Source organism: Pinus tabuliformis, chromosome 5_1 (assembly GCF_031772625.1).
Source record: "Pinus tabuliformis cultivar Carrire ecotype Pingquan chromosome 5_1, CPIR1, whole genome shotgun sequence".
Lineage (NCBI taxonomy): Eukaryota > Viridiplantae > Streptophyta > Pinopsida > Pinales > Pinaceae > Pinus > Pinus tabuliformis.
In genome coordinates, this window is record NC_142305.1 from 769408286 (window position 1) to 769434780 (window position 26495).

The 26495-nt window shown below is 37.2% G+C and overlaps 1 pseudogene; it reads right to left on the reverse strand.

Annotated features, from left to right (window-relative positions):
• Positions 1 to 26495, reverse strand: part of LOC149167198 (aspartic proteinase-like protein 1) — a 40411-nt pseudogene that overhangs the window by 9562 nt on the left and 4354 nt on the right.

Genomic DNA, 26495 nt, shown 5'->3' on the forward strand with positions numbered 1-26495 from the left:
ATGTGTCCAATGGAGAATCCGGCCACATGGGCAAGCTACAAATGACATGTACATGGAGCATGTCCCCTCATTTCAGCTGAATCACTCACAAACAACCATGGTCAAAGACGGTCAAAGGAGGGGTCAAACCAAGAGTTTTGCGGTGGCATGGCTCTGTTTTTCCCACGTGAAGGTTTGCGTGGCAAGATCCTCAATTTACGGAGGTGTGCCAACACCTGTGGATCAATCTGTGAACTGAATCAAGCAGCCACCACTCCATGGATTTAACTGTCATAATTACCATACCGCTAGATCTCAGGCCGTGGATATTTACGTGTCTGTTTGGCAGCGTAGAATCTAGGAATTAGTTATAGCATTTTCACTTATAAATAACGCATTATCAAACGCTTGATAGTTAGCTTTTCATATGTAATATTGACTGTGTTTTACGAGCCACTCTACCGTGCTCTGTTTCTATGTTTTACTGCACTTTAATATATGAGAAGACAACATTGTTGAGTTCCATTTGTGACTGAGTATTGATTGGCTGAGGTTGCAGAGGGCCCCAGTACACCAAATCCCTATATCTATTGTATAATTTCTCGCCTTCTTTCATTATGTTACTGCTTTTATAATTAGTTTCCTGTATATATATTTCCTGATGTTTATAACTAACTGTTGTTCATCTTTTCCTTTTATGCTTTCTTATGGTTGCTAGTTGATCAATCTTTGTCTTTCAGGTTCTTGTAGGCAGCCCATGCAGATTACATAGTTCTAATGACTACTGACATGAGATCATCTTGTCCTTTCTGCTGATTCATTTACTGAGTTTTAATTCCAGCATTATCATTTCTTTCAGTTTTGCTTTGCTTATTTACTTTTCTTCCACTTAGATATCATATTACTCATCTGTTTATGATTTCCTTCCTATAGCCAAGCGACTCAATTAGTGAGGAATCTGAATATTATTTGATGTAGTATGCTTTAGTTTGCTTTCCTGCAAGTTAGAGATTAAATTACTTATGTCATTTTCAAGAATTGAAATATGAATGAGTAGTTAAATCTTAGTTTCCTTTTATGCAATTTGATTTCCTGTAATTTAGATATCATATTACTCATCTTGTTTATGATTACTTCCTATAGTCGGAGCGAGTCGAAAGGTGAAGGGTCAGAATGTGGGTTGAAGTAGTGTGATTTAGTTTGCTTTGCTTTCAATCTTTGAGTTGCTTTGAGTTCAGTTTTTTATTTTCTTTTCATATAGCAGTAAGGATACTGGGCCATTGTCACTAGTTCACTATTTTGGTACATTTATTTCCTTTTGAGAATTGATTTCATCACAGTCAGTTTGAAACCTTCTTTTTGAGAACTTTAAAGTTTAGAAAATCATTGTAGAAATCACCATTACCATCCAAAAACTTGACTTTCAGTTTCGCCATCTCACACTAGTGAATCCACAGAAGATAAACCCAAAAACACACCAAAAACTCAAAAACAACAAAGAACTAAGAAATCGGTTATCTTGCATATACAGTGCACTTCACTTCAGCAGTTTACAACTCCCGGATTGACATTTTAAATAGCAATTTAGGACACACTAAATTGACCAAACATTTTGGCACCGTTGCCGGGGGAAGTGAAACTAGGTAGCCAATTTCTTAAAAAAAAAAACAAGAAAATTTCAAGAAAGGAAAATTGATAACCTCTCAAAGTATGCTCTCCTCTTACACCTAGTGTGAACTGGAGGATCAGAAAAGAGAGATTTATTGGTTTAATAATTTCTTGAGTATGCTCTCTTCTTGCACCTAGAGTGACCTGGAAGATCAGAAAGAGAATTATTAGCCCGACTTGAAGAAAAATAAAAAATGACATGCATAGAGCAAGAGATTCTAGGGGAAGGTTTCTAGCTAGGGCCAAGAGTTCGATTTTTACAACTCCATCTACTTCAAGGAATAGACAAGAGACACCTCCATCATCTCCAACTCACACTCCTAGCCTTAGGATTCCTGGAATTCAACAGGCAGTGGTTGAATTAGGAGACTCTCCCACACCATCCATCGAATCTAAATTAGGAAAAGATCCTTTCTTTCCTTCTATAGGGAGACACATTGTAGTTGAAGAAGTAGAATCACCTGAAGAAGAAGAGGGAGAAATTCCTCCTCGTTCGCCATTAGTAGAAGAACCAAAGGACTCTGAAGTCTCTGAGGAAACTATCATGGCAGAGGAAGTAGTAAACGAATTCGGTAGAGGCAGAGGTAGAGGAGGAGGAGGAAACAATGGAGGAGGTAGAGGTAACAATGGGGGAAATAGGGATGGAGATAACTCATTCGGATTTCCTATAGTCGATGAGGATTCTCGAGCAACAATGAAAAACATCTCACCATCTGTCCTCCCAAACTTTCATGGGTTAAAAAATGAGGATCCTGAAGCATTTCTATTTTAGTTTGAGGTCGTATGTCGAACTTATGATTATCTAGAAGACTCTCAGAAACTCAAATTGTTTCCTTCAACATTGAAAGGAGCTGCTTTGAAATGGTTCATGGGATTAGTCACTCAATCCACTAGGACTTGGAATGATATGAAACAAACATTTTTGGATAGATACCTGGACTATTGTATGCCCACCAATCACAAGGATGAGGTATTCAAAATGGTGCAAAGAGAAGATGAAAACTTAGAAGATTTACTTGAAAGATTTCAATACAACCTGAAAAGAGCAAAAATGAATAACTTAGATGAGGAAACCTTGAAAGCCCTTCTATTAAAAGCCATTAGAGATGAATGGATAGATATTTTGAACATGATGGGAAAAGGAGATATATCTCAACTTCCACTTCATGATATAGCAGAGCTATGTGTCCATCTCTCAAGGGGAAAATCTAAAACTGGAAAAGGGCCTAGAGATCCTTCTCTCATTAGAGAAAACAAATATGCAACTGGATCAGTAAATAGGGCTGAGATTAGCAACATGCTTGATGAATTCAAAACTGATATCTTAGGGAGTCTTAGTGAGCAACTAGACACCCTTAAAATACAAAACAAACGGAAAGCAAAAGCTGAAGCTTTGGCCATCTTTTGCCCAAAATGTAGAAAGAAACATGCTCCAAGGGAATGTCCCTTGGATGCAAAAGTTGTAGAAACATGTGTGATTTGTTCAGAAAACCATGAGACCAAGGATTGTCCGTCAATTCCTGGGCTCAAAGCTGTCTTTCAAGAAGATCCAAATAAAATTGAGTCTCTTTGTTTTGTTGCAAGGAGACCTTGGCAGGGGCAACAAAACCAAGGGTTTAATAACTCTATGAACTTTCAAACCCCACCAAATTGGAATCCTTGGCAACAACCTTGGTCCCAACCTCAAAATCCTTTTCAATCATGGGTACAAGGTATGCAAAATCCTTATGGGAGATTTGGTCAATTTTATCAATATCCTCCATCTTTTCAAAACCAACAAGCTCCACAACTTCCAAATCAAAATCCACAACTATCATTGCCATTTCCAAAACAACAACAACCTTCTCAACAGAATCCAAATTCTCAACTCTTGCTTCCATTACAATAGAAGACCAATCAATTACCTTCCTAGCCATTGCCAAACCCCAACAATAAAAACCCTCAAAACGCTTACATGGTATAAGGACAACAATTTCCTACCTATATGATTGTTCCTCTCAATGATGTACAACTCAGATCTGGTAGAGTTTTAGATAAACCTTCTATAGATGCTCAAAAGCAAAGCATTTTTGAGGAAGATTCTCTTCAAGCCAATAAAGGTTCTGAAGCATCTCTTCAAAGCCCAAGCATTCAAAAAGAAAAAGAAAAAGAGTCAACCCCCACAACTCCTATAGTTGAGCAACCTGCATCTTCATCCACGCCTCCTTTTCCTGAAAGACTACAAATTTACAAAGGGGTGGAAAACAAATATTGTTCCCTGACTATGATTTCCTAGATGAATTAAAGAATGTCTGTATCAAGATTCCCTTGTTACAAGCCATTAGAGAGATTCCTATTCTAGCAAAAACAATAAAGGAGTTGAGTCTTAAAATACCAGGAAGGAAACTGAGAGATACAAGAAGAATCCACCTGGTAGGAAAAATTGCGGATATCATGATGGGAAAATTACTATGCAGAAGTATGTAGATCCCGGTAGTCCAATTGTCAAAACACATATCAATGGGGTAGAAATTCCAAATACTTTGATTGATTTAGGGGTTGCTCTCAACATTATGAGTAGACAGACTATGGAACAGCTGAAACTTCCTGATCTTCTTTTTACACCTACTTTACTGCAACTTGCAGATCGATCAATTATCAAACCAGATGGTGTATTAGAAGACATTTCAATCTCCTTAGACTCTTGGGAATATCCAGTAGATTTTACGATTTTAACTCCCAAGAGTAATTTAGGAGGACACCCTCTCATCTTAGGAAGACATTCGCTAGCCACAACTGATGCTTTTATCAGTTGTAGGTCTGGGGATATGTATATTTCTGATGGTAATTCGAAAAAAAAATTCAATATGTATCCTCCAGCAAAAGCAATTACAGAAATAGGAGATAATGAGTGGGTTGATGATGAGGATACTATACAACCTGTCTTTACCATTTCTGAAATCAGTGAAGATAGTCAAATTCTGAACACATTAGAAAACTTTGAAACATCTTCAGAATATGACCACACACAATTTCAGTTAGATTCTGACATTGAGTATCTATCATCTAGACAAATGTCTCTTTTCTCTATGGAAGAGTTTGGTAGTTCCGCCATTGAGATATTTCCAGGTAAAACATTGAATATCAACAAAAACTTGGAAAAATCACAACAAGGAGACCTAACCAAAATCTTGCAAAAACATTCTACTGCATTTGCATGGGAGTATACCGATATGAAAGGTATTGACCCTAAGACTTGCATTCATCACATCTATATTGAGGAAAACAGTAGACCAATCAGACAACCTCAGAGAAGGATGAATCCAAACCTTAGGGAGATAGTGAAAGAAGAGCTCCAAAAACTACTCAATGTAAACTTCATTTATCCAATTTCAGATAGCCGATAGGTTTCTCCTTTGGTTATAGTACCTAAAAAGAATGGTAAATGGAGGGTATGCATTAATTACAGGGAATTGAACAAAGAAACTTTGAAGGATCACTTTCCTTTACCTTTATCGATTAGGTATTAGATACTTTAGCAGGCAAAAAGTATTTTTCATTTTTGGATGGTTTTAGTGGCTATAATCAGATTCAGGTAGCACCTGAAGATCAAGACAAGACCACATTTACCTGTCCATGGGGATCTTTTGCTTACCGAGTACTTCCTTTTGGATTATGTAATGCACCCGCAACATTTCAAAGGACAGTACTAGGAATCTTTTCTGATCTAATCCATGATTGTGTAGAGGTTTATATGGATGATTTTACAGTTTATGGTAATTCATTTGAAGAGGCATTAGAGAAATTGGAAAAAGTCCTTATAAGGTGTAAAGAAACAAACCTTTCATTGAGTCATGAAAAATTCTTTATGATGTTTACTGAAGGTGTTGTTTTGGGACATCATATTTCGGGGGATGGGATTAAAGTTGATAGATCAAAAGTTGAATCCATCTCCAAGTTGCCTATTCCAAATTGTCAGAAAGATGTTAGAAGTTTTCTTGGATTTACTGGATACTATAGAAGATTTATGGAAAACTTCACCAAAATAGCATCTCCACTCTTCAAATTACTTATGAAAGACTGTGAATTCAAATGGGATCCTGATTGTCAATCTGCACTTGAAACTTTGAAAACAAGAATATCTAAAGCACCCATTTTGAGAGGGCCAAATTGGAAACTTCCTTTCCATATTTCTACAGATGCTTCAGATACAGCTCTAGGAGCTGTATTGGGTCAAAAGGATTTAGTTCCTTATGCCATTTACTACACCAGTAAAAATTTTACTCTCACCGAGTTAAACTATACTGTGACTGAAAAAGAGTTCTTAGTTGTTGTTCATGCAATCAATAAGTTTAGACATTATATAACAGGCTATGAAACTTTTGTCCATACTGATCATTCTGCAATTAGATATCTAATGAAAAAACCTGTTACTAATGGCAGAGTTACAAGATGGCTCTTACTTTTATAAGAATTCAATATTACTGTGTTGGATAGACCAGGGAAAAAAAATACAGTAGCTGATTTCTTGTCTAGAATCCAAAATACTAACGAAGATTCTCTTGTAGAGGATAAGTTTCCAGGTGAATATTTATTTGTAGTAACTACTAAGACTCCTTGGTATGCAGATATTGCTAACTATTTGGTTACGAGGAAGCTACCTCCACATTTATTTCCTAGTGAAAAAAGAAGAATTATTCAGGAGAGTTCGAATTATTCATGGATTTCTAATGAATTGTTTAAGAAAGGGCTAGATTGTGTGATCAGAAGATGTGTTCGGGAAGATGAAATGCCTGACATCCTTAAGGCATGTCATGATGAACCATGCGGTGGACACTTTGCTAAAAAAGGACTGCCTATAAAATCCTTTCTTTAGGATATTATTGGCCTTCCCTCTTCAAAGATACAAAACAATATGTCAGAAGGTGTGACAGCTGCCAAAGAGTTGGGAGACCGACTCTTTCAAATGAAATGCCATTACAACCATAGGTACTCATCGAATCCTTTGAAAATGGGCTTTATATTTAATTGGACCCATTAATCCACCATCTAAACAGAAGAAGTATATATTGGTATGCACTAATTATGTCACTAAATGGGTAGAAGCCAAAGCATCGCCTTCTACTACTGAAAATTCAGTTGTTTATTTTCTTTATGAGGATATTTTTACTCGTTTTGGTGTCCTAAGAGAAATTGTGACAGATCAGGGAAGTCAATTTACATCTAACTTGATGGAGAAGCTTATGGAAGAATACAAAATCAAGTACGGAAAATCTACTCCTTATCATCCGCAAGCAAATGGCCAAGTGGAGTCTACAAACAAAGTTCTTGAGAGCATCATCACCAAAACTGTCCATCTACACAGAAGAGATTGGGCAGAGAGGCTTCCTGAAGCCTTGTGGGCCTACAGAACTACATGGAGGAACACAACAGGGAATTCTCCCTATGAACTTGTTTATGGGAAAGAAGTCCTGCTCCCCATTGAATTTCAAGTCAAGACTTTCAAGATGGCAGTTCAGTTGGGGATGAATCTATCAAAAGCCCAAAAGCACAGAATGGAGAAGCTGAATGAGCTAGATGAGATCAGACAAGAAGCAATTCTGAGAACTGATCTAGTTCAACATCAAAGAGCTAAGTGCCATGACAGGTACATCAAAGAGAAAAAGTTTCAAGAGGGAGATTGGGCACTACTGTTTGATTCCAAGTTTAAATACTTCAAAGGTAAATTTCAGACTCATTGGCTTGGGCCATATGAGATTGACAAAGTCTTTAGCAATGGAGCAGTAAGAATCAAGACCATTGATGAATTTCAAACTCCTCTCATTGTGAATGGCCACCGATTGAAAATTTATCATAAGCCACTCTCAAAAGAGGAATTTGTCAAAATGTTTCAAGAGAATTCTGCAATAAGGCTGGTGAAGAAGAATTCTTCTTCCCCACCAGCCTAGCCTTTGTTTCTTTCAGTTAAAAATAATAATAATAATAATAATAATTTGTATAAGACTGAAAACCAATCACAGATTGGTGGTCTTATACAGAAAATGTAGAGTGAAAATCAGGGACACCTGACACTCTACATTTTCCAAAAAAAAAAAAAAAAATATTCTCTCCTTTTTTCCATCTTCATTCCACCTCATCTTCCATTCCACTCCATCTCCATCTCATTTTCATTTCACTTCACTCCGCTTGACTTTCACTCCATTCCACTCATTTCATCAATAAAAGTCCCTTTTAGGACTATTTTCACTCAGTTAGTTATTATCTAACTATCTTTGTTCAGCTAAGAGGGTGTTGTGCAGTTTCCGCAGCTGGTATCTGTTTCCGCAGCCAGAAGCAGTTTCCGCAGCCACCACTCTGTTTTTCAAATTCACGGTCAAAATGTTAGTGCAATAATCATGAAAATGCAAGTGTAATTGAGCATATGCTATGAAGACATGGAGCATCTCCAAGACATCAAGGAAGAGCAGTTGGATAAAAGCTATGAGCAAGAAATGACAAGGTTCCCAAAGGTATGAGAATTTTTTTTTAATCAAATAGCAATTAAAGTCATGATTATGCATAGTTATCAAACCATAAAAGCTCTACTATGTGAAATGATCGGTACGATAGCTCCATTACCCACTCCCATTCCACGATATTATTCTGCACACCATGCATTCATTTCTTAACGGTCTCATGATTGATTTTCAGGTTTGAACTCATAGTCGATTGCACTTTCATTTACCACCTATACTCATGAGATGTGATCTATCCCATTACGGCTCCTCTCCACCGCATTTTCCACAGCCATCCATTAAAACATGTAATATTTTGTACACAGTCGTTTACTTCAAAAATCTCGACCTCACTCCATTCCCTTACCATTCTATTAAGGCCATCCTCTTCACATACATCCGCATTTCATCTTGTGAACTCATTTGCGGCTGCTCATCCTCTGTTCCACCTATAATCCCGAAGCATTCCCATTACCTGCTATCCACCTACCGATTGCAACCATTGCATTTTACCATAAACCCTGCAACCGAGCCACCTTCCCTCTGCTAAACCCTTACACGCAATTGAATTTTCAGCTAAAATTCAAAACAAAGGAAGGAATGGGAAAATTACTAAGGGAAAAACGAAAAGGACCGAAATATTTAGAAGGTTACCCACAAGCAAAAGATTTGCTGAAGAAATCCAAATGGTTACGCTTCATCCAAAAGTTTAAGGGCTATAATAAAGAGGTAACCAAAGCTTTTGCACGGTATTTTGATGGCCAAATGGTGGAGATTGGAGACTTGAAGCTCACGGTGACTGAAACAACAGTAGCAGCTGCCACAGGCTTACCCCAGGAAGGTGAATGATGGTTCAAAAACAAAAGCGTGGACGAACAGGCATGGAGAATTATGTTAAGAAACCTAGGTATGGACACCACTGTGTTTACGAAAGGAATTCCTGTTCATGCATTGAAAGAAGATTGGGCCAGTCTGTTGTTAGTTATCCAAAAATTTATCACTTGCGAAGGACACTTTGGTTCAATGTATATGTACCATGCTAGACTGTTGATGAATTTATTAGAGATTCAAACTCTTAATTTGCCTTATTTCTTACTGTTGAGTTTGAAAAAGATGAGTATTACAGTCCAAAAACACATAGGAAATATAGAACCTCATTTATATCATCATGGACTTATAAAGATTCTCATTGAGGACCAACTAAAGAAAAACAAAGATACCTGGGAACAATTCTTGATAAGAAACTACTTTCAAGAGCCATCTGAGGCATTTGAAAGTATTACACCAAAGACACCAAGAAAGAGTAGGAGAAAAGAAAAGAGTGCCATAGTCCAAGACTCTCCTACTACAGAAACTCAAGAAGTTGGTCAAAAAGAAAAAGATAACAGAACTAAGGACAAGAAACAGAAAAAAGTGAAAGGAAAAAGAACCATACAAGAAGTCTACCAATCACCTAAGCCATCTATAGAGGAAGATTATCAAACACTGTCGGAGAGATTAGTGCATCTTCAAGAACAGGCTGCTATAGCAAAGAAAAAGGAAAAAGGGAAACAAAGCATACAAGAAGGAAGTACTAGTCCACCATACTTAAGGAGAAGCACCAGGCTAAGAGGGAAGGGGAGTAAAACACAAGTAAAACGGCCCCACTTCATTGACTTGGGTGGGGAAACACCCGAGAAACCTCCAGCTAGCCGTAGTCCACCTCGTCCTCAACCAAGTATTGAAACTAGTCCTCCACATATTGATGAAAGCCCTTCTCGGCCAAAGCTAGAGAGCAGTCCTCCTCCTCCACAAGATTTTGAACTCAGTCCAAGAAAGACACTTGAAATAGATCCCAGTCAACAGGAGGTATATGACTACCTGGAATCTTTAGAAAAATTAGCTACAGGTCCGAGTACCACTCTGCCCCACATGACACCAGATGCACAAGTTCAATCCTTAAAGCAGGAAGTATTTGAATTAGAGGTTCTAAACAGGCATATCAAGCAAGAAAATGAAGCACTCAAGGATCAAAGCAAAGTAGATAAAATTATTCATGATAACACTATGCTTCATTTGGGACTATGGCAAAAGAAAAACAAGAAACTAAAGAAAAAGTGCAGAAAGTTGAGCAGAGAATTGATCAATCTCAAATTCAGATGTCTAATAAGGAAACCCAGGATGGTGGTAGCACCAAAGAAGAAGAAAAGAGGGCTAGATGTCCTAGTAGAGGCTTTGGAACATATGGATTAGAGGGGAATGACTAAATTTTGGTTGCATGAGGACATGCAACACCTTCACAGTGGGGGTATGTTGAGTCCCAAACCTGCATCTTCCCTATATACCTTTTCAGCCTTCTTTTCCATTTATTTGATCCACCAAGCTGTCAAATCATTGCATATTAGTCTAAAAAGAGCTTATGAAATGGTTTCCTAACTATGTTTATGGCTGCTGTTTGATTTAGATTTTTGTTCAAGCAGCTGCGGAAACTTGTCACTTTCCGCAGCCAGCTCAAGTTTCCGCAGCCATTTTGTTAAAGACTATGTTACAGGTGTCCAATGGAGAATCCGGCCACATGGGCAAGCTGCAAATGACATGTACATGGAGCGTGTCCCCTCAGTTCAGCCGAATCACTCACAAACAGCCATGGTCAAAGACGGTCAAAGGAGGGGTCAAACCAAGAGTTTTGCGGTGGCACGGCTCTGTTTTGCCCACGTGAAGGTTTGCGTGGCAAGATCCTCAATTTCCGGAGGTGTGCCAACACCTGTGGATCAATCCGTGAACTGAATCGAGCAGCCACCACTCCATGGATTTAACTGTCATAATTACCATACCGCTAGATCTCAGGCCGTGGAGATTTACGTGTCTGTTTGGCAGCGTAGAATCTAGGAATTAGTTATAGCATTTTCACTTATAAATAACGCGTTATCAAATGCTTGACAGTTAGCTTTTCATATGTAATATTGACTGTGTTTTACGAGCCATTGTACCGTGCTTTGTTTCTATGTTTTACTGCACTTTAATATATGAGAAGACAACATTGTTGAGTTCCATTTGTGACTGAGTATTGATTGGTTGAGGTTGCAGAGGGCCCATGTACACCAAAGCCCTGTATCTATTGTATAATTTCTCGCCTTCTTTCATTATGTTACTGCTTTTATAATTAGTTGCTTGTATATATATTTCCTGATGTTTATAACTAACTGATGTTCATCTTTTCCTTTTATGCTTTCTTATGGTTGCTAGCTAATCAGTCTTTGTCTTTCAGGTTCTTGTAGGCAGCCCGGGCAAACTACATAGTTCTAATGACTACTGACATGAGATCATCTTGTCCTTTCTGTTGATTCATCTACTGAGTTTTAATTCCAGCATTATCATTTCTTTCAGTTTTTCTTTTCTTATTTACTTTTCTTCCACTTAGATATCATATTACTCATCTGTTTATGATTTCCTTCCTATAGCCAAACGACTCAATTAGTGAGGAATCAAAATATTATTTGATGTAGTATGATTTAGTTTGCTTTCCTGCAAGTTAGAGATTAAATTACTTATGTCATTTTCAAGAATTGAAATATGAATGAGTAGTTAAATCTTAGTTTCCTTTTATGTAATTTGATTTCCTGCAATTTAGATATCATATTACTCAGCTTGTTTATGATTACTGCCTATAGCCGGAGCGAGTCGAAAGGTGAAGGGTCAGAATGTGGGTTGAAGTAGTGTGAATTAGTTTGCTTTGCTTTCAGTCTTTGAGTTGCTTTGAGTTCAGTTTTTTATTTTCTTTTCATACAGAAGTAAGGATACTGGACCATTGTCACTAGTTCACTATTTTGGTACATTTATTTCCTTTTAAGAATCGATTTCATCACAGTCAGTTTGAAACCTTCTTTTTGAGAACTTTAAAGTTTGGAAAATCATTGTAGAAATCACCATTACCATCCACACTTGACTTTCAATTTCGCCATCTCACACTAGGGAATCCACAGAAGATAAACCCAAAAACAAACCAAAAACTCAAAAATGACAAAGAACTAAGAAATCGGTTATCTTGCATATACAGTGCACTTCACTTCAGCAGTTTACGACTCTCGGATTGACATTTTAAATAGCAATTTAGGACACACTAAATTGACCAAACACCAACTTTGTTTATTGGAAGGTAAGAGTTACAGCCTATCTTCAATCTCTTGGTATAGAAGTCTGGGATATCATAGATACAGGGTACACTTTTTCTTCAGCAACTCCTACAGATCCGGCTAGTAAGAAGCAATATGAAACAAATGCAAAGGCTGTCAATACTCTATTAGGATGTATATCTCAATCAAAATTCGTCAAGGTTATGCAGTATAAATCCACAAAAGAAATATGGAACAAGATTGTTCTAAGCTATGAAGGAGATGAACACATAAAATGAGCAAAACTTCAAACCCTCAGAATTCAGTATGAAAATCTCAGAATGCACAATGATGAAAGTGTGGCTAACTATTTCCTTCGTGTAGATGAGATTGTTAATTGTATGAAAAACTTGGGTGAAGAAATAAAAGAGGCTGTTGTTGTTGAAAAGGTTTTAAGATCTTTGTCCCCTAGGTTTGAATCTAAAGTTTCTGCAATAGAAGAAAAAGAGAATCTACGAAACCTTACTATGTCACAGCTGCACGGAATTCTGACTGCTTATGAAATGAGGAAAGGAGGACCATCAGACAGGAGAGAAGCTGCTTTCAAGGCTTCAGGAAAAGGAGATTACTATGAGTTAGGACACGTGTCAGAAGAAGAGGAAGAATCAAATTTTGTCAAGAACCTTCAACGAGGTGCTGGAAGATTCAGAGGTTAGTTACCTTTCAAATGCTTTGCTTGTGGAAGAGTCGATCACTATGCTACCGAATGTCCTCATAAGGATAATATTGACAAGGGTAAGGAACCTGGTAGATGAAACAAGAAACAGAGTGTAAATAAGAAAAGCTATTACACTCATGAAGATAGTGATGGACTTTCAAATAGTGACGAAGATGAACAAGGTAATAAACATAAAATTTTAATGGCTTTTGAAGATGATGATTTTGTGGATGCTATAGATGAAGAAAGTCTTTATGAAGAGATTTCTAGACTCAAAATCTGTTTAGAAGAGAAGAATGTGATCATAGATACTCTACAATTCCAACTTGCTGAAAAGGAAAAACATCATGAAAAGTTAGAATGTGAAATTGTGGGACTGAGAAAAGAGATTGAGAAAACAAAAGCTCTTAATCTTAGATTTGTTAAAGGATCTGACACGTTAGATGAGATTATCAAAGTGCAGCGCTCTCCACTAATCAAGACAGGTCTGGGATATAATGAAGAAACAACTCAAGCGCAGAAACCATCTACCTCCAAGAGTTATCTTGATGCTGCAAGGAGAAGTGAACAAAGACCCAATGGAAATCACCAGGTAAATCGGGGGAAATCTACTTTAAGGACAAATAGAAGCTACAACCAGCCACAGGTAAAACCTTCTCAAGTTGCCTCAAGAAAGGATGTCAATAGGAACTACAATCAACTGGCTGGTAGATTTGATAATCACATGAGTTTCTTCAATGGCCAATGCTTTTCTTGTCATAACTTTAGTCACAAAACAGCTCAATGTGTTGCCTATAAGACAATCATGACTAGAGAATCTCATAAACAGAGGAGTATGACTGGGATCATGAAAATGGCTTACAACAACTTCTCTGCTCTTGAAAATGAAATAGAATGTTCTATTTGTAACAATTTCGGTCATGAAGATTCTGAATGCAGGAGCAGGTTTCGGCAGACAACTCAGAAGGAGCAAGCCTCAAGTGCCAAATCATGGAGAATAAAAGAACCCCAACCAGAAAGATGTGGTATAGCCTTATATGCGGAAGGGCAAGAAAATCAATGGTACATCGATAGTGGATGTTTGAAACATATGACAGGTGATAAAGAAAAACTTCAGTCATATAGTGCCTTAGAGAAGGAGAAGAAGGTTTCTTTTGGAAATGACACCCCTGCTCTCATAAAAGGTAAAGGTTATGTTCAGTTGAAAGAAAGGGTCAAAGCTGGAAATGTCATGTATGTTGATGGCTTAAAGCATAATCTATTAAGTGTCAGCCATATGTGTGATCAAGGAACTGAGGTAATATTTCGATCAAATGGATGTAGTGTTCGTGATCTTGATACAAGAAAAACAGTGATCAAAGGCGTAAGGACTCCAAATAATTTATACATATTTAAAGAAGGACAACATCAATGCTATCTGAGCAAGAATGATGAACACTGGCTATGGCACAGAATATTGGGGCATCTTAGTTTCTCACAGATAAGGAAAGCATGCAAATACCAGGTCGTTCATGGTCTTCTAGACATCATAATCCCAGACAATACAATATGCAAATCATGTCAGTTTGGTAAGCAAACCAGAACTAACTTCCCTGACAAGGAAGGATCAGCCAGCAGGCCGCTTGAACTTGTCCATACTGATGTATGCGGTCCAACTAGGAAAAGTTCACCTCGAGGAGAAGAATACTTTATATTATTCATTGATGACTATTCCAGGATGTGTTGGATAGGACTTATGAAGCACAAAGACGAAGTCTTTGAAAAGTTCAAATCATTCAAAGCCTTGGTGGAGAACGAATCAGATCTCATAATCAAATGCCTCAGGTCTGATCGAGGAGGAGAATTTACCTTGAATGAATTTTTCGATTTTTGTGAAGAACATGGAATAAGAAGGAAATTCTCAACAGCTAGGACTCCTCAGCAAAATGGAGTAGTGGAAAGGATGAACAGAATCGTTCAACAAATGGCTCGTGCAATGCTTGATGAGTTTGGAACTCCCTCAACTTTCTGGGGTGAAGCCGCATTTGCTACAGTTGTTATTCTCAACAAGACAAATGTCCGGGTGAACAACACTCAAACTCCTCATGAGCTCTGGTATGGTGAGACTCCTTTGGTAAAATATTTCAAAATTTTTGGAAGCAAACGCTATATTAAAAATAATGATGAAAATCTTGGCAAGTTTGAACCTAGAGCAGATGAAGGCATTCTCCTTGGTTATTCTCCCCACAGCAAAGCATATAAGTGTTACAACAAAAGACTTGGAAGAATTGTTACAGCATTGATGTAGTGGTTGATAAAGAAGGAAACATTCCTAGGCAAGTGAATTCTGAAGATTTTGAAGATGATGAGGACTATCCTTCAACATCAAATCAGAACTATGATGAAGAAGAAGCTCAAGAGGTACCAGAAGAACAGATAAGGATAGAAGATAAGACTCCATCTAAGTACGTTCAGAAGAATCATTGAGAATCTCAAATTTTGGGGCAAGAAGAGGCAGGTATACAAACAAGAAGAACAATTGCAAAAGCTTCAAGCTATTTGGCTTTGCTCTCCTCCACTGAACCACAAAATGTAAAAGAGGCATGAAAGGATGAATGCTGGGTCAAGGCAATGGATGAAGAACTTGAGCAGATCGAAAAGAATAAGACTTGGGAGTTGGTTCCTAGACCAAAAGATAAGAATGTCATAGGGACAAAATGGATCTTTAAAAACAAGTTGAATGAAAATGGGGAAGTGATTAGAAACAAGGCCAGACTTATCTGTGAAGGGCATGCTCAACAAGAAGGAATAGACTTTTAAGAAAAATTTTCTCTCGTTCCTAGACTTGAGGCCATCAGAATGTTCCTTGCTCTCTCTAGCTTTCAGAAGTTCAAAGTATTTCAAATGGAAGTGAAATCAGCGTTTCTGAATGGAGACTTAGAAGAAGAAGTGTACATTGAGCAACCAGATGGTTTCATTCTTAGGAATGATCCAAATCTTGTATGCAGACTAAAAAAGGCTCTCTATGGTCTTAAACAGGCTCCAAGGGCTTGGTACTACTGTTTGGACAAATATCTTCATCAACAAGGTTTTTCAAAAGGATCAGCAGATAACAATCTTTATATAAAAATTGAAAATGACAAATTGCTAATACTTGTTATGTATGTAGATGATATTATCTTTGGCAACAATGAAGAAGCTATGAGTCAAAGCTTTGCCTTGGTGATGCAGAAAGAATTCGAAATGTCTTTTCTTGGAGAACTGACATATTTTCTTGGATTGCAAATCCAACAAAATGAAGGCGATATCTTTTTGTCTCAAACCAAGTATCTCAAGAAGATCTTGAAGAAATATGGCATGGAAGATGCAAAACTAGTATGTACCCCTATGGTTAGAGGATGTAGCCTTAGTGCAAATGATGAATCAGCAGCAGTGCATAAACCAACCTATAGATCCATGATTGGAAGTCTGCTTTATCTGACAGGTACCCGACCTGACATCGTGCATGCAGTGGGAATGGTTGGAAGATTTCAGGCAAATCCAAAGGAAACTCATCTTCAGGCAGTGAAGAGAATTTTCAAGTATCTTCAAGGAACTCAAAACTATGGCTTATGGTATCCTACAGATACAGATCTCATTCTTCATGCTTATATAGATGCAGATTGGGCTGAAAGCGTGGATGACAGAAAGAGCACAAGTGGTGGTGCATTCTTTATGGGATCCAGATTAGTATCTTGGTTAAGCAAGAAACATATTTCGATTGCTTTATCTACAGCTGAAGCGGAATATGTGGTCGCCGCATCTTGCTGCACTCAACTCCTTTAGATGATGCAAACCTTGCAGGATTTTTAAATCACTTGTACACCACCTATCTCCATCTTATGTAATAATACAAGTGCAATCAGCATTTCAAAGAACCCAGTCATGCATTCAAAGACCAAGCACATACCTATCAAATATCATTTTCTCCGGGAACAAGTGCTGGAACAAAAGGTCAAGCTGCAGTATGTTCCATCTAAGGATCAAGTTGCCGATATACTCACCAAACCACTACCCAGGGAAGCTTTTGAATACCTCAGACAGAAGCTGGGAGTAGTTAATGCATCATCTTGCTATTAAAACTTGTCTGTTTCAGAGAAAAATGGGTGTACGCGAGTTTACTAAGGAGGATCCACGTACATACGCTGGTATGTGCAGAGACAGTCGCGTCTATGGAGGCTTGATGGATATCAGTAGGGATAGGCTCTAGTTGAAGATAGTCTGATATGGGTCTGACAGAGACCATCTGGCACAGGTTCAGGGGGAGTGGATAAACTTCTAATGATGCATTGTTGGCATTATCTTAGAAGCTTTTGGTTCTAGTTCACAGTTGTTGTTGGTTTCAGGTGGAACAAAGGCAGAGGGAGAACAGAAGGAAATCTTGGTTGCTGATCTGAATGGTGATTGACAGATGCTGCTGATATCAGTTATTGGTGACTTTCATAAGTCTTGTTCTAGATATTTCGTCTCTATGTCATGTATCTCTTTTGTGGTTTCAAGGTCATGTAACGACCTATTTTATTTTCCCCACTATTCCTGGGATGAAGATGTAATGTACTTGGTTGTCATATGTAAATCTCTAATGTATCCCCACTTGGTTGGGTGGATGATCCCCACTTGGTTAGGTGAAGGATGTATGTATTGAGTCTTTTGGTAATAGGAAGGTCCTTTATGATGTATAAGTCATGATTCTTCTTGAAGAATATAATTTTGCAGATCTTGCCTACAGTCAAGGGGAGCATGGTCAGCGCAGCAGAGCAGAGATTTTAGCATGTACTCAGGGAGAGCACAACCCTTTGCCCTTGATGACAAAGGGGGAGAATGACTTTGAGGATCTTGGGGTTGCCATCAAGTCCAAAGGGGGAGATTGTTGGCATTGTGGCACTGATTTAGAGCTATGGCACAGGTTTTGTTCTTGATGGCAACTCACTTTGGTGATAGATCTCAGTACAGGCTCTCAAAATGAAGGAAAAAGATATATACACAGGTTCACCTATACGAAGGCGCGTATACACGCGGGTTAGACATTACAAAGGCGCGTATGTGTATACATGCACTTTCACGCAAGGAAAAGCGCGTATATGTTGGAGAACTTACTTTTGGTCCGTGGTAGTTAGTCCTTGGTATTTGAACCGATGGTTTTGGACCATGGTATCTCGACAGAAGTGTTGATCCCAAGTATTGGGTCCATGGTATTGTTTTATTATGGTTTTGGACCGTGGTATTGTGAAAGGCCTGAGACTATAAAAGAGGAAGGAGATCATTTGGCAAAGGATCATCTGAATTAATTGAATATCTAATAAGTGCTAGATCTGAAATATTGGTGATTGGGGTTATGGTGCGGATCTGGATCTGAATGAAGGAGGAACCTTAGCGCAAAGAGAAGGAAAAGTTCTATTGATGGGTCATAATCTTTAGGCTTGAATGATAGTATCTTTGCATGATTTTGATATGTTATATGTGGCGCATGGTTGATCTATAAATCTGATAATCTGGGTTAATTAGTGTCTGAATATTTGAAAGAGTGAATTATCCTCTATAGATCTGTACGTAGGTTCAGTGAAGCGAAGGAGCATATACACGCTGGTTCAGTGAATAAAAACAGTGTATACAGAGGTTTCTCCAAACATAGAAGCGTATGCACGCAAGTTTCAGGTTATTGAAGTAGCGTATATATTTTGAGTTGTGATCTAGTTGCTTCTGTTTATTGCTGCAGTGTTCTAGGTTCAGAATTTGGTGTGTGGTTACTGTTACTGTATTTTGGGTACAGCCGTCAGAGAAGTATCTACTTGATTCAGTTCTAATTGGTGAAAAGGAGATTGTTTGATGCAGAAATTTTTGATGATTGATTGATTTTCATGGATCCAGTCTGAAAATTTATGAAACGTGGTCCCTGGAAGAAAGAGAAGGTTGTAGCCTTCTGTAGGCCAGCACCTACGTACTAGTATCTTGGCTAGTGCAAGAGCTAAGGGGGTTGTAGCTCCCTTCCAAGAGAAGCTGGAGAACGAGAGAGGGTTGTAGCTCTCTGCAGGTTGCAGCCTGTGTACTGGTAAAGGATTGCACCAGTACATTGTAAAATGAAGTTTCTAATTAAAAGAAGATAGAGACGAATTGCAGCAGGTGGTTTTCACCCACATTGGGTTTCCACCTTATATCTTGTGTTCTTGTGTGTGATTTTCCTCAGATCTGTTTTACTATTTCTGGTTACTATTTATTTGATTCTAATACACAGATTAATGATCAACATCTGTAAGATAAATTAAATTATAAGTCTGCATTGCATACGCGGGTTTCCTTCTCTATAGTTGCGTATGTACATGGTTTTATCTAACTAAAGTAGCGTATATGATCTGGGCTTGAAAAAGAAAATAAGTGACTTCATAATATTGATTCACCCCCCTCCGAGTATTATTTCCAACAAAATTGTCAACTGGACCTGAATGGTGTCTAAGGTAGAAAAAAGGATGACCAACTAGAACCATCAATTCCTATCCAGAGCTGGGCGATTGGTGCTCATCAAATATGTTCTAGAAGCCACTTTGATTTACTAGATGTCACTTGCCTGGATTCCACAAGGCATCCTCTCTAGAATACAAAGAATTTGCTGCAATTTCCTCTTGAAGGGGCACAAGGAGGGAATGCCTTTTCCCTGGGTAAAATGGAGCCGCATTGCTTTGCCAAAAAAATGGGGGGGATGGGGCCTCAAGGATCTCCCAGCCTTTGCACATGCATTGGCTGCCAAATTGGGATGGCTCCTTCTAAAGACAAAAAGTCTGTGGACAGAAGTGGTCACTTATAAATACAATTGGCCACAAAATCTCATGGATTGGGTTCGATTACCAACTTGGAACAAACATGGTATATCAGTCATTTGGAAGGTTGTCCTACAAACTCTCCCCACCATCAGGAGTGGATTAACCTGGCACATAAAAAATGGCACAACAATTTGCATTGGGGTTGACCCATGGATCGGATGCGGCAATCTATACCATCTACTCTAGCACTGATTGCTTTTCTTAATAGCAGGGGCATCTACTCAATTGCACACATTGTGGACCAACCGAACTCGTCCATTTACCTACAAGCATGGAAGTCTGCAGATAATATAGGCATCCCAGATCAGTGGACATAGAACTGGAGGAATTACAGTACTGCATTATCTTAATTGCATGTTCGAATAAGGGATGACGATGACGATCTGATTTGGAACCTGGCAGCACATGGGGCATATTCACCAAAAGAGGGATACCCCATTATCCACGCTGCTCACAAACCCAATGTACTGGAAAGTTGGTGGCAAGGGATCTGGAAACTCAAGGCACCACCTCGTACATGGCTCTTCATGTGGAACATCATCATGAACAAGACTCCTACAGGCACTAATCTGATGAAAAGATCATTTTTGGGTCCATATTGGTGTGTCATCTGTCAACAGGAGGAGGAATCAAATGATCATTTATTCCTAAACTACACAACCTCTCGTCATATTTGGGTGCAAGTGCTTTCCTCACTGAACATCACACAGCGCTGGGAAGGAAAAAACATCAAGGAGGCATGGAACAGTTGGTGGAATGCTTCCTCCAACATGAAAACTCGCAATCTTACATTGATCATATGCTGAAATATATGGTTAAGCAGAAACAAAATCATCTTTAAAAATATGCAAATCTGGTGGCCGCTAATTATTACTAGGATTTGCAACAGCTTCAATGAAATTCCTGAGGATGAACAACCCTCCCCTGCTCGATCTATCATTCCCGAAGTTATTGACCACGAACATCCATGGGCCTACTTTGACAGCTCCGCCCAAGAACAGGGGTGTGGGGGGGTCTCCTACTTCACCTATCTGATACGAATTCCTTCTGAGTTCGTATGGGCCTAGGCTCTGGCACTAATAACTTTGCAGAGCTCATCTCACCCCGTCATCTATTATATTTTGCACTAAATCATAATTGTAGACACATTCAGATCTTTGGGATTCTAATATTGTTATCAATTGGTTCAATTGCACATCTGCATGCCATGTAAATTTTCTTAGGAACATTTTGGATGATGCATTGTTATTAAAACCACAATTTGATCAAATTACATGTATTCATATCTACAGAGAGCGCAACAAAATTGTGGATTAGCTTTCAAAAGAGGCAACACATCAACCTAGGGGTGAATGGCTAATACAGGAACAAAGATAGGAAGAGGCCTACCAGTATTACCACAAGCCATATATAGATGCAGCAGGGGGCCGATAGGCCCTAATTATCATAGATTACATGATGCATAACACAACAGAAAATTATAGCAAAACATTTTTTGAATTTTCTAAATTTTTTGTATAAATTTTACTGAACTTTGAAGGTACACCCTGAATGGGTACTCATGTACAGGCTTTTATATTTTTGATGACTACAGTCATAGATATAGCATATGCCACAGTCATCTACACCATGTAATTTTCCACTCATAATAGAAAATTATGATTTTTCCAAGGGGAAAAAGTTAAAGTGTCTTTATCCATGAAAATATCTTAAGCATAATGGAAAGAGGATGCTTGTCTAGGGAGCTAGAGTCATATGGACTCCTCAAAGTTATCAGTTAGGTGATTGCAACCATGAAAGTATGGAAATTAACCATGATAAAATAATAGATAAATTGAAGGAATTTGGGTAACAATCTCCTTCAGGAACTAATTACATCAATTATGATATGATTAATTTTGAATGCATGGTTGATGTTTATACCCAAGGAGGGTATGGTCAAGGTAGAAAACGACCATAACTAAAGATTTAGTAACATATTGGCAATGTGTGCATGCATTGAGTTGCCATAATGAACATCAATTAAATAAGTGAGCAATACACTCATGAGATAAGTTTTGTTTGATAAACATTGAGAAGATGCATGAATATGTGGGATGCATGAAGTAAATGCAATGCTCAAATTAGGTGGATGAGGCTATGAGCATTGGCCAAACAACTTTAATTATGAACGTGAGATTTCATTATGAATGGCTTTTTTCTTGGGTCATATGAGTAATCATGAAAACTTTAATGTGTGAGTGCATGCCTATCATTTATACTCAAGGGAGTTTGAGAAAGGTAAGAAACTTGTATGAAAAAGATGTTGAAATTTTTGTAATCCCTATGCTCGATGCATTGAATGGGTGCATGCATGTAGGAGACAAACATTTGGATGAATCAAATGACATGCAAGAAATAATTTTCAATGCCCACAAGGGAATTTTTTAGTACTGAAATGAGTGGTGTGGGTCCCTCGCCCACAAAAGAAAAATGGAAAACTAATTAAGCATGAATTTCTAATATATGTATCTCAAAGGAGAGAGTCAATATGAAACCCTAAACTTTGAATAACCTTTGGTTTGTTGCAATAATCTAATTATTTTATGGTTTGCCTAGAGTGATGGTAATGTATAAATATGTAATGAAATTACGGTTTCCTTCCCGTTTATGTAGTATTCAGTGAAAAGTAATTGAATTGTTGTGTGTGGCAATTTTGAACTCATTTTAGGGGTTGTTATAAATAGTATACTAGAAGGATTTTATGCATGAATACTAATATAGCTTGGTTGATTGAAAGTACATATTGTAGGTAGAAAGGCCTTGAATTTGACCACAATGAATATTTGGTGCAACCACATGCAAGGAACGAAAACATTACAAGAAGAGTCTCATATATGGTTAAATATGGCTTCTATATGAAGCAAGTTTGGTAAAAAGAAATTTCTAATTGAACTAATTATGACTAGATCCCATGGAAATTGTATGCATGTGAGAAGTGTGTCTATCCAAGAGAGATAAATGATAGCTATGAAACTAGAAAGATAAAGAAAAAAACCACTCTATTGAAATTGATTTCCATGAATTATGTTAGGTAAGATATGATGTGCTATATTAGAAAAATACAAAAAAATATCGTGGTTGTAAAAATCTGTGTCTCTTCAACCTTCCTATGCAATAAATCTTGGGAAAGACGGATTAAATAAATAAAATAGTTCTTGGTATAATGAGCTCGAGCCTAAAAATTTAGAAGGGCCTTGTAACCTAAAAAAATGAGTATTAGCCCATTGGGTGGGAATTTTCCATTTCTTTGTGATCAGCTCTTTGAGCCAAGAATGGGTAGCCACATAAGTAGACCAGAAATGGCATCGCATGGGTCATTGGAACATGCGACAGTGTACGGTGCCATGATCCGTTGACTTGATTCCTAACTAAGCATGGGCATCAACTACTTCCGGATGTGGGTTGGTTTTTAGGCATCCATTCACGCATTGAAGAGTTTGATGGTTGGGACAAGCTGGTGCGTAGGCGTTGCGCCATGGGAAGGGTCGAAGGCCCATGGTGGTGCACTAGTATCTTGTCCTAATGCACCACGGGGTTCTGAGGAGATCCTTATAATATGTGAATGGTGCCCAAACGACGAGAGTTTTGAGAGTTTTGGTGTCATCCATGTGGATTGCGATGGGAATAATTCCAGCCGGGTTTAGCGAATGGAATAATAGTGATGACAACGACGAGTGCAACAAAGAAATTCCGAGTCAAGAGATGTGGTATTGGGTCTTTGGGCCAGTGTTGTTTGACTCGAAAAAATTCCGTTGCCAATGAGGGAGAGCCATATAATCATTAAGTAGTAAGTAGGTTGGATCAAAACCTCATAGGGAGTTTTTGAAGATATCTTAAAAAAATTATATACAACCTAATCAAAACATTAAATATTTTTTAGGTATAAAATCGAGGTTTGCCCTCCAATATCTATATATATATATGTTTCGATTAGGTTTGTATACAATTATATATATATATATAATTAATTAATTATGTTATTAGTCAAAATGTATTTTTTCAAATCAAAATTACGTGGAAAAAATAACAAATTGTTTCAAACTGTTTGTAGATAATTTAATATCTAAATCTATAATATATATAACGAACAATTGCTCCAAAAGGTACAAAGAGACGTCGATAGGTTTTTCAATTGAAAAAATTGTACTTTAGTTCTCATAATTAAGCAAATATATTAAATTTAATTTTTTTAGTGTATTTTTTTAATGTTTGTAAAATTATGTTTTTGGTTTCAAAATTTAAGTAAATGTTAATTTTGTTTTCAACTTTAATTTATTTATATTAGCATTTCTCCTCTAGATATTAGGATATAGCATATTAATTATAACATGTAACATAGCAATTAAGATTTGATCATTTGACAATGTTTATTTACAATATCAAGTTGTCAAAACATCTTATAAAGTTACTTGTGGCATGTACATATAAAAAACAATTCAATAACTACATATGTTCATCTCAGCTAAGTTCGCCACCATATCGAAATCTGGATAAAGAACTTTATCTATGGAAAGAAATCCAGAGTCAATTTTGTATGTAAAATGGTGAGTGGGGAAAGACAATTTATAATGGAACCAGGCAATCATAAAATAATAAATAAGAAAGTAGTTGTTGGAAAATTGCCTATTAAATTAAATCAATTTTCTTAACTTACTAGTTGGAGGCATCTCTCAAACTTTATTCTCTTGTGAGTCAAGTAAGATCTATTGGCACCAATGCAATGTGATAGAAGGAAAAAAGCCCTAGGGAGACTTAACTATTTAGATGCAACAAAAATGCCTAAAAGGGCATGACTAATAGAACATTGTACCATGAAGATTGGCACGAGATGGAGCAATGGAAAGATAGAGTTTATATCCAAGTCTATTTGTATTTACTAAAAATATGATAAGCAAGAAGGAAAGAATTACCCAAATGTAGGAATATATATATATATATATATTAAATGCAAAATATGGGGTTCACAATACTAAGCTTCTCTTAGAGAAAGCAATGGTTGGCATGAAGTCATAATAGTATCGAATTGTGTGGTGGTTGATATCTATGTTTTGGAAAACATTTTCTTTACTTGAAATTGAGTTGAGTAAAGATGTTTGAATTAAAGTTGGACTCCAGCACACTTGTTTAGGATTCCTTTACAGTTGGGATTTGACAAACTGTAAAATTTCACATGAAAACTCTTTTTCAAAAGTGGAGAAAGATGTTGCTATCTTATCTACAACTTTATCTTTGATATTTCTTCTTTCCCACTAATTTAGGATCTCAAATAGAGTTGAAACTATCCTCAAGATTGAAGAGTTGTAGAAGGGATGCTTTTCCTTCTTTTATGTGCTCCTCAACACTCAAGTGCAGCAATGGCAATAGGAATCAAGCATGTCTCTAGACCAAATTGCAATGCTAAAAGAACTAACGGCTAGACACTTCACTTTTGGGAGAGGGTTTTAGTATTGGCTAAGGGACACCCAAAATTTGAGGTCGCTTGCCAACATTAGAATATTTATGGAAAAACATAGTCTAGTAATCTAGGTAGAATTAAAGGGTGATAGGTTATGAATTTCTTCCAGAGATTGAGGCTTAAGGCTTGCAATTGGAAGTTTGACCATCAAATGGAAAAACTTAAGATCAAGTAAATGCACTATGATATTAACACATATTTGACTACGTAAATATGTGTTTTTGTGTTTTATAGATGTTTTTTCACTCCAACAACTTTGAATTCAAAAAATAAACAGAACACTCATTTTTTTACCTTCTGTAGAAATTGTAGTAAAATACAAAAACCTCATCCTCTGTTATTTTCCACATATTCTAGGTTTTCTCACTTCAACAACTTTGAATTCAAGAACTAAACATAACTGCTATTTTTACCATGTGTAGGAATTGTAGTAAAATACAACCTCCTCCTCTATTATTAATTTTCCACATATGGTATATTCTTTTCATTGAGAAAGAGGAAAAAAATATGAATTTAGGCTTCTGTGATCCATAACTTATATGCTAAGAAATCTTTCGGTGATGATCACATCAGAGAAAATTTTCTTTGATGTGATTATCACCAAAAGATTTCTTAGCATACAAGGAACACAAATATTTGACATAGTACGTTTTTTAACATCCTTGTGTTTTAGAAATATTAACAATGAAAAAAGATAACAATTGTAATTTGATTAATGTAATGGGTTAACTCAATCAATATGAATGATTGTTTTAAAATAGATTGAGTAATGACACCTTTGGTTCTAGTCTCATTGAGATTTAGTCAAGAATATTCCAACTAAGTTAAGCCACTATCTATCTAAATATTGCTGGGAAAAAGGGGGAATGGAACTATCTTTGTTTTCCCTACCAATGTTTGAAAGTGTTTGGTTAACACGATCATTCATTATCCATGGTCTTCAATATCCCAGGTCTTCCTACAATAGTTTGACAAGTTAAGGTGCATCAATAACATTTGTGTTATGACACAAGTAAATAAGCTCCAGCTGAACACTAAATTGGAATCCTATGTATTCGAGTAATAAATGGAAGCCTAATTTTCCATGAAAAGGGAAAAATGTTTATATGAGAAAGACACCATTTAAGACATTTGCATCACTGTATATCCTCATTGCACATGATTTGGATGATCTCTTCCCTTATCTTTAGCTCCAGCCTTCTACTGTGCATTATTCTGATTCCCATTAGTGGTTTT